The following is an 8,143-nucleotide window of genomic DNA, read 5'->3' on the forward strand; positions in this document are numbered from 1 at the left end:
CTGTAACATGGGAAACACTCTAAAGGAGATGCAGGATGTTCAGGGAGCCTTGCAGTGTTATACTCGTGCCATTCAGATTAACCCTGCACTTGCGGATGCCCACAGCAATCTGGCTTCCATTCACAAGTATTCAGGGAATATTCCAGAAGCAATTGCTTCTTATCGCACTGCTCTGAAGCTTGAACCTGACTTTCCTGACGCTTATTGTGATTTGGCTCATTGCCTGCAGATTGTCTGTGATTGGACAGACTATGATGAGCGAATGAAGAAGTTGGTCAGCATTGTGGCTGACCAGCTGGAGAAGAATAGGTTGCCTTCTGTGCAGCCTCATCATAGTATGCTCTATCCTCTTTCTCATGGCTTCAGGAAGGCTATTGCTGAGAGCCATGGGAACCTCTGCTTGGACGAGATCAGTGTCCTTCATAAACCACCGTACGAACATCCAAAAGACTTGAAGCTCAGTGATGGTCGACTGCGTGTAGGATACGTGAGTTCTGACTTTGGGAATCATCCTACTTCTCATCTTATGCAGTCTATTCCAGGCACGCACAATCCTGATAAATTCGAGGTCTTCTGTTATGCCCTGAGCCCAGATGATGGCACAAACTTCCGAGCGAAGGTGATGGCAGAAGCCCATCATTTCATTGATCTTTCTCAGATTCCATGCAATGGGAAAGCAGCTGATCGCATCCATCAAGATGGTATACACATCCTTGTAAATATGAATGGTTATACCAGGGGTGCTCGAAATGAACTCTTTGCTCTCAGGCCAGCTCCTATTCAGGCAATGTGGCTGGGCTACCCTGGGACCAGTGGCGTGCTTTTCATGGATTATATCATCACTGATCAGGAAACTTCACCTGCTGAAGTTGCTGAGCAGTATTCTGAGAAACTGGCTTATATGCCCCATACTTTCTTTATTGGTGATCATGCCAATATGTTCCCCCACCTGAAGAAGAAAGCAGTCATCGATTTTAAGTCCAATGGGCACATTTATGACAATCGGATTGTGCTGAATGGCATCGACCTCAAAGCATTTCTTGATAGTCTCCCAGATGTGCAGATTGTCAAGATGAAATGTCCTGATGGAGGAGACACCGCAGACAGCAGTAATACAGCTCTTAATATGCCTGTCATTCCTATGAATACTACTGCAGAGGCAGTTATTGAAATGATTAACAGAGGACAAATTCAGATAACAATTAATGGATTCAGTCTTAGCAATGGACTGGCAACTACCCAGATCAACATTAAGGCTGCCACTGGAGAGGAGGTTCCCCGTACCATTATTGTAACCACACGTTCTCAGTACGGGTTACCGGAAGATGCCATTGTGTACTGTAACTTCAATCAGTTATATAAAATTGACCCATCTACTTTGCAGATGTGGGCAAACATTCTGAAGCGTGTTCCCAATAGTGTACTGTGGCTGTTGCGTTTTCCAGCAGTAGGAGAACCTAATATTCAACAGTACGCACAAAATATGGGCCTTCCCCAGAACCGTATCATTTTTTCACCTGTTGCTCCTAAAGAGGAACATGTTCGGAGAGGCCAGCTGGCTGATGTCTGCTTGGACACTCCACTCTGTAATGGACACACCACAGGGATGGATGTCCTTTGGTCAGGGACACCCATGGTGACTATGCCAGGAGAGACTCTTGCTTCCCGAGTTGCAGCTTCCCAGCTCACTTGTTTAGGCTGTCTTGAGCTTATTGCTAAAAATAGTCAAGAATATGAAGACATAGCTGTGAAACTGGGAACTGATCTAGAATACCTGAAGAAAATTCGTGGCAAAGTCTGGAAGCAGAGAACATCTAGCCCTCTGTTCAACACCAGACAATACACAATGGACCTAGAGCGGCTCTATCTACAGATGTGGGAGCATTACGCAGCTGGCAACAAACCTGATCACATGATTAAGCCTGTTGAAGTCACTGAGTCGGCCTAAATAATGACTGTGTGCACAGGAGAATTACCCTGTACCTGAGCCTCAACCTTCTGGGGGAAAGGGAACTACTTTTTCCTTATCCGTACAATACCATGTTGCAGATGGGTGACAGACAATGATAAGAAATAGCACAGCCAGACTTGCTTCCTGCATGATCATGATCGTGATAGGGAGAGACACAAGAGATGGGAAACTGCTGTTCCACAAGGAGTCTCCATAGAATTTTTCAGCAGCCAGGTGTCTGGAAGGTCTGGAAGGTAAGTCTGGAAGGTCTGATCTCCCTTGGTCTTCCATGGGATGGATGGTTAGTGTGGAAGGGAGATAGTGATTGCCCAGCCGTTTTCAATTCAATCATGAATTGATTGAGTCTTCTGTATTAATATTTTTCTTTATATTTTGGGTATTGGAGCTTTTAAAAATGTTTGGTTTCAGGTATTTTTATTCATGTGAAGTGTATATGATTCTCTTGAGATAGGGTTTTAAGCTAAAATATTCCTTGTTTTAGTTTCTGAACTCTACAGATAAATGGGGACTTTGCTGGTGTAGTCTTTTTATAGGTTTTATAAACCACTTGAGCCTACATCAGTCATTTTAGTTTGTGACATAATGTTTGGAACTATCAGTGCTTTGTTGGTTTATAGATGATGGCTTAAATTCTTTTCCTGGTCCGTTTCCTTCTTCCCTTCCCTCCACTTTAAAAATTCTCCTGTAACTTGGCGAACAAAAAACCAAGTCTGATTCAAAACCTCCCAGAGTGTTTCTCTTAAACACATCTTCTGATGCCAAATGAAGTTTCTTAGGAGCGATTATTAATTCTGAAGGGCACAGTTGTGGTACTGTCACTGATGATAATAATAATGGATTTTTGGCCCAGAGTTTTGACCTATTTCACCAGTGTTTTACCGTTGACTGCCCCTCTATGCTGCTTCCAAAAGTGATAGTGTGTGTGAAGATTTTTACTTTCATTGCTAAAGTTTGTGGTTTTTTTAGTGAGTCCTGTTCTTCCTTTTTCTTTCAGCAGAAATGAAATCCCAGGTAAGTATAAGTATTCAAATATTTGATCAGTAAGTCACAGTTATCTCCAGTACATTAAATAACTTTCATCAAAAAACATGTTATAGGTAAAAAGCTCTGAAGGACCAGCTACGTATATGATAGTTATTTTTCAGACCTTCTAGGGTATTATATATAATAACTTGTCTTCTGGACGTGGTCTTGAAGTCTTTATCGATTCAGCCTCAGTAGTAGCGAACTGCACTGCTACTTGGTTTGGAGTACAAATTAGACTTTAGCCCTCCTGGAGGCTGAGTTTTTGGTATTGAAAACCATAGGAATGAAATTATTGTATTTCTACAAAGGATCGAGGGCTTGAGGCTTAAACAAGGCAACATACGTTTGGGAAGCAGTCAGCCTTGAGAGCAGGTAAGGACATGCCAGGCATGCGGCCGCTGCTCGAAGGGACTGTCCCTACTTGTTCCCCTCCTTGTTCCATTCCATGGGAGATAAATCACCAGGGCCCAGAGATCAGAAAGAATGTAAAATGAGACAAACAAAGCTGTCTCCCCCCTGCACATGCAGGTTATTTTTGATGCTTCTGGTTTTATGGGTTTTCTCCCAGGGAATTTAACCTTGAGCCGAGACAGTCTGTAGATAATGTAAACCACCATCTGGCCACCTTCCGATTTCTAGTCTATATAATCTGCAACTGTAGCATAATAAAATTTGCCTTGCAACCATCAGTTGTCTCGGTCCTTCTGACCCCATCCGTCGGTGCTACTTCAGTTCCTTACCCCTTCCCTTCTGACCCTGGGCGGTGAGATCCTCTTTCTCCGGCTGGTCCGCGGCAAGTGGCACTCGAACAGGGACCTGAAGCGTGAAGGCAATTAAAAGAAAAAGAAAGTGCAGGTAAGGGAACCCTTACGCAAAATATGTGTGGCCACCAGTAAAAGTGAAACTAGTAGAGGCATAAGGCAATAGTCAGAAGTAAAATAAGATGGGGCAGAAGGGCTCAAAGGAGTGTGAATTATTTGCTCAGGTTTTACTTTCGATGCTTAAAGCTCGGGGTAATAAAGTTTCTACCTCACGGTTGACTGAATTTTTACAGCATATCCATGGTGTATCTCCCTGGTTTCCTGATGGCGGCTCTGTTGACATAGAAATCTGGCAGAAAGTTGGAGAAGATTTTAAAAATTATTATGAGTCTCGAGGGCCTACTCATACTCCTGTTGTTACATATAGTTTGTGGACTCTGATAAAAATATGTTTAGATTCTTCTCATGATAGTGTTGATTTGAATGTAAAGTCAGAAAAACATAAGCCTCTGACAGAAGGAGAGACTGTATTATCAGCTACTGTGTCGCCACTTCCTAAACCGAAAGAGCTAATTAATTTAAATATTTTAGATGAAGAGGAACATTTGGACTTAACAGATGAGGCTTTTAAACATAAAAGAGAGAAATATCCTGAGGATGATTTTCTAATGGCTATGATAGATAAGTCAGTGAAAAAGCTGCAGGTTAATAAGGACTGTCTTCCTCAAAAATCTACATCTGTAAAAATGCTCAGTCCCTTGCAGCGCGCTGTACAAGGAGCAGTAAAACGAGGAGAAGATCCTATTTTCCGTTGTCCCGTCATAGAAAGACCTGATTCTAATAATCCTCAACAAGCTACTAGGGAGCATCAGGCTCTCCCTTTTAAAGTTTTGAAAGATTGAAAATCTGCCTGTGGTCAATAGGCAGATGGGCCCACTGCTCCTTTTACTACTACTATGGTTGACAGGAGAAGCTCTTCCCCCCGCCGATTGGAAGTCTATTGCAGGAGCTTGTTTAAAAGGTGGAGATTATTTAATATGGAAGTTTGATTTTTATGAACGGGCTGCTGAAGAAGCAGAAAAGAATGCTGCCCATAATATTCCAGTTGATTATCATATGCTGATTGGGGAAGGACTATATCTTTCTTTACAAGATCAATTAACTTATCCCTTTGTTGCTTATCCTCAAATAAATCATTTGGCATTACAAGCCTGGAGGAAATGACCTTCTACACACAAAACTGAGGATCTTTCAACAATTAGACAGGGACCTGATGAACCATATGCTGATTTTGTAGATAGGTTGTCACAGGCGGTGGGGAGACTCATTGTGGACGGACTCACTGGTACAATTGTAGTAGAGCAGCTTGCTTTTGAGAATGCTACTAATGCATGTCAGGCTGCGATTCGACCTTGGAGAAAACGGGGAACATGGGAGGATTATATTCGCCTTTGTGCAGACATTGGGCTACTTCCATACAGGGTGCTGCTGTGGCTGCAGCATTAACTAAAGTGGGGTTTAAAAACAGTCAAAGGAAAACGAAGACTTGTTTTAAATGCGGAAAGGCAGGTCATTTTGCTAGAGAATGTAGATCTTTTAATTCTAACCCTAGTCCTTCCTTCCCTACTCAAAAACCTCCAGATGGTCAGAAAATCCCTGGTTTATGCCCTAAATGCAATAGGGGAAAACATTGGGCACAAGATGGTTGCTCAGTGGCCCACAACGATGGGCCACCACTGTCGGGGAACTCCTCCCGGGGCCTTCCCCGGCCCCAGCAAATAATAAGGGCAATGTCTGTGTATCCTCCTCAAATTATCAATCAGACATTAACCAAAAACAAAAACATACAATATCCTCGCTCTCCAGAGCAACACCAGGAAGCGCAGGACTGGAGCTCAGTACCTCCGCCCGATATGTATTCACTCCTGAAATGGGTCCTCAGGCCCTCTCTACGGGCATCTGTGGACCTTTACCCAAGGGTTAGATGGGACTATTATTGGGAAGAAGTAGTGTCACCATGAAAGGTTTAACTGTTATGCCAGGAGTCACAGATTCTGACTACGAAGGAGAAATAAAAGTCATGGCACAAACTATTAAAAATATAATAACTATTTCTCCTGGTGATAAAATTGCACAATTGCTACTTTTGCCCTTTGTACCTCATGGACAAATTTGACAACATCAAAAGAGAGAAACAAAGGCTTTTGGATCGTCTAATGCTGCCTACTGGATTCAGAAGATAGGGAAAGAACGTCCAGAAATGAAATGAACCATTAATGGAAAGGTTTTTTCAGGTTTGTTAGACACTGGAGCTGATGTCTCTGTTATGACGCAGATACACTGGCCTAAACATTGGCCCATTAGTCCTACTATTACAGAACTTCACGTAATAGGACAAAGTTCTTCTCCTATGCAAAGTAGTCAGTTTTTATTATGGCAAGATAGTGAGGGCCATTCAGGATACTTCCAGCCTTATGTTTTGCCTGGGCTGCCTTTAAACCTCTGGGGCCGAGATATATTAAAAGAAATGGGAGTATTACTTTATAGTCCAAACTCTCAAGTCTCTAATATGATGTTGGATCAAGGATTTCTTCCCACAAAAGGGCTGGGAACAAATCAACAAGGAACTGTCTATCCTATTGATGTGAAAATAAAAAAATGATAGACTAGGTTTGGGTTTTTCTTAGGGGCCTTGGATTCTCCTCCACTCACTGCTGATCCAATTACTTGGCTGACTGATGACCCTGTATGGGTGGACCAATGGCCCCTCACAAAGGAGAAATTAGAAGCTGCAGAACAATTAGTACTGAAACAATTAGGGCATTTAGAAATTTCCAGTAGTCCTTGGAATACTCCTATTTTTATTATCAAGAAAAAATCTGGAAAATATAGGTTATTACAGGATCTAAGAGCTGTTAATAAAACTATGCTAATAATGGGAACTCTTCAACCAGGCCTACCCTCTCCAACAGCCATACCACACAATTATCATCTTTTAGTTATAGATTTAAAAGATTGTTTTTTCACTATTCCTTTGTTTCCTGAAGATAGAAAATATTTTGCTTTTAGCTTGGCTTCCTTAAATTTTAAGGAAGCCATGAGGAGATTTCAGTGGGAAGTATTGCCTCAGGGCATGGCAAATAGTCCTACATTATGCCAAAAATATGTGGCTCAGGCCTTGACTCCTGTGAGAAAAAGGTTTCCATCGTTATATCTCATACATTATATGGATGATATACTTTTAGCCACTGATAATATTTCTTTATTAGAGACTGCTTTTCAGTTTTTACAACAGTCCTTACAATCATTTGGCTTGGTCATTGCCTCAAAAAAAATTCAAAGACAATCTCCATTTTTATATTTGGGAAAATACATTGATAAGAGTACTATTAGGCCTCAAAAACTGCAAATTCGAGTTGATAATTTAAAAACATTAAATGATTTTCAAAAATTACTTGGAGATATTAATTGGCTAAGGCCTTCCTTAAAACTTACTACTGCTCAATTACAGCCTTTCTTTGATATTCTTAAAGGTGACTCAGATCCTTCTTCACGCTCTATGACTCCAGAAGGATTTCAAGCTTTACAAATAGTCAATAGATCTATCAGTTCTACACAATTAACTAGAATTCATACTCACCTTCCAATTTTCTTAATAATTTGTCCCACTCCTCATGTGCCTACTGCCGTTTTATGGCAAACTGTTGGAATTATTGAATAGATTCATATGAAAACTACACCCTCTAAAGTTATTAACCCTTACTATGAACTTATTAGTAATTTAATAATGCAAGGTAGAACTAGATGCTTACAACCTATAAGTATAGAACCTTCTCAAATTATTATCCCTTATTCAGTTAGTCAACAAAATTGGCTTTTTCAACATAGTAATGAATGGGGTCTTGCTCTTGCAGGATTTTCAGGTACCTTGGAATGCCATGACCCTGCTGATAAATTGATCCAATTCAGCAAACTTAACTCATATCTTTCCTTCTATAATTAGGCAACAGCCTGTTCCTCATGTACCTTTGGTTTTTACGGACGGTTTTTCTTCAGGAGTGGCTACTGTAATCATTGACGACAGAACAAACCTCATTAAAGAAACTTCCTTGACTTCAGCTCAACGTGTTGAACTGTATGCTGTCATTATGGCTTTTAAACATTTGCTTTCTATATCTTTTAATTTGTTTTCTGATAGTAAATATCTTATTAGCTTATGATTTCTTCTGGAGACTGCGACCATAGGACATACTAATAACCCTGAATTATCATCCTCTTTTCATTTGCTTCAACAGCTTATTCGTTCCCACGATGGTCCTGTTGCAGGTCTGTATATCCGTGCTCATTCTAACTTGCCTGGTCCATTGACTAAACTTAATGCGAC

At 41.0% G+C, this 8,143-nt stretch overlaps 1 pseudogene; it reads left to right on the forward strand.

Moving 5' to 3' along the window:
• Positions 1-7: 7 nt before the first annotated feature.
• On the forward strand, positions 8-3,092 carry LOC114892528 (annotated as a pseudogene).
• The last annotated feature ends 5,051 nt before the right edge of the window (positions 3,093-8,143 follow it).

The sequence above is a fragment of the Monodon monoceros genome, unplaced genomic scaffold (genome assembly GCF_005190385.1).
Source record: "Monodon monoceros isolate NGI ecotype Baffin Bay Population unplaced genomic scaffold, NGI_Narwhal_1 Super_Scaffold_12, whole genome shotgun sequence".
In the NCBI taxonomy this organism is placed as follows: Eukaryota; Metazoa; Chordata; class Mammalia; order Artiodactyla; family Monodontidae; genus Monodon; species Monodon monoceros.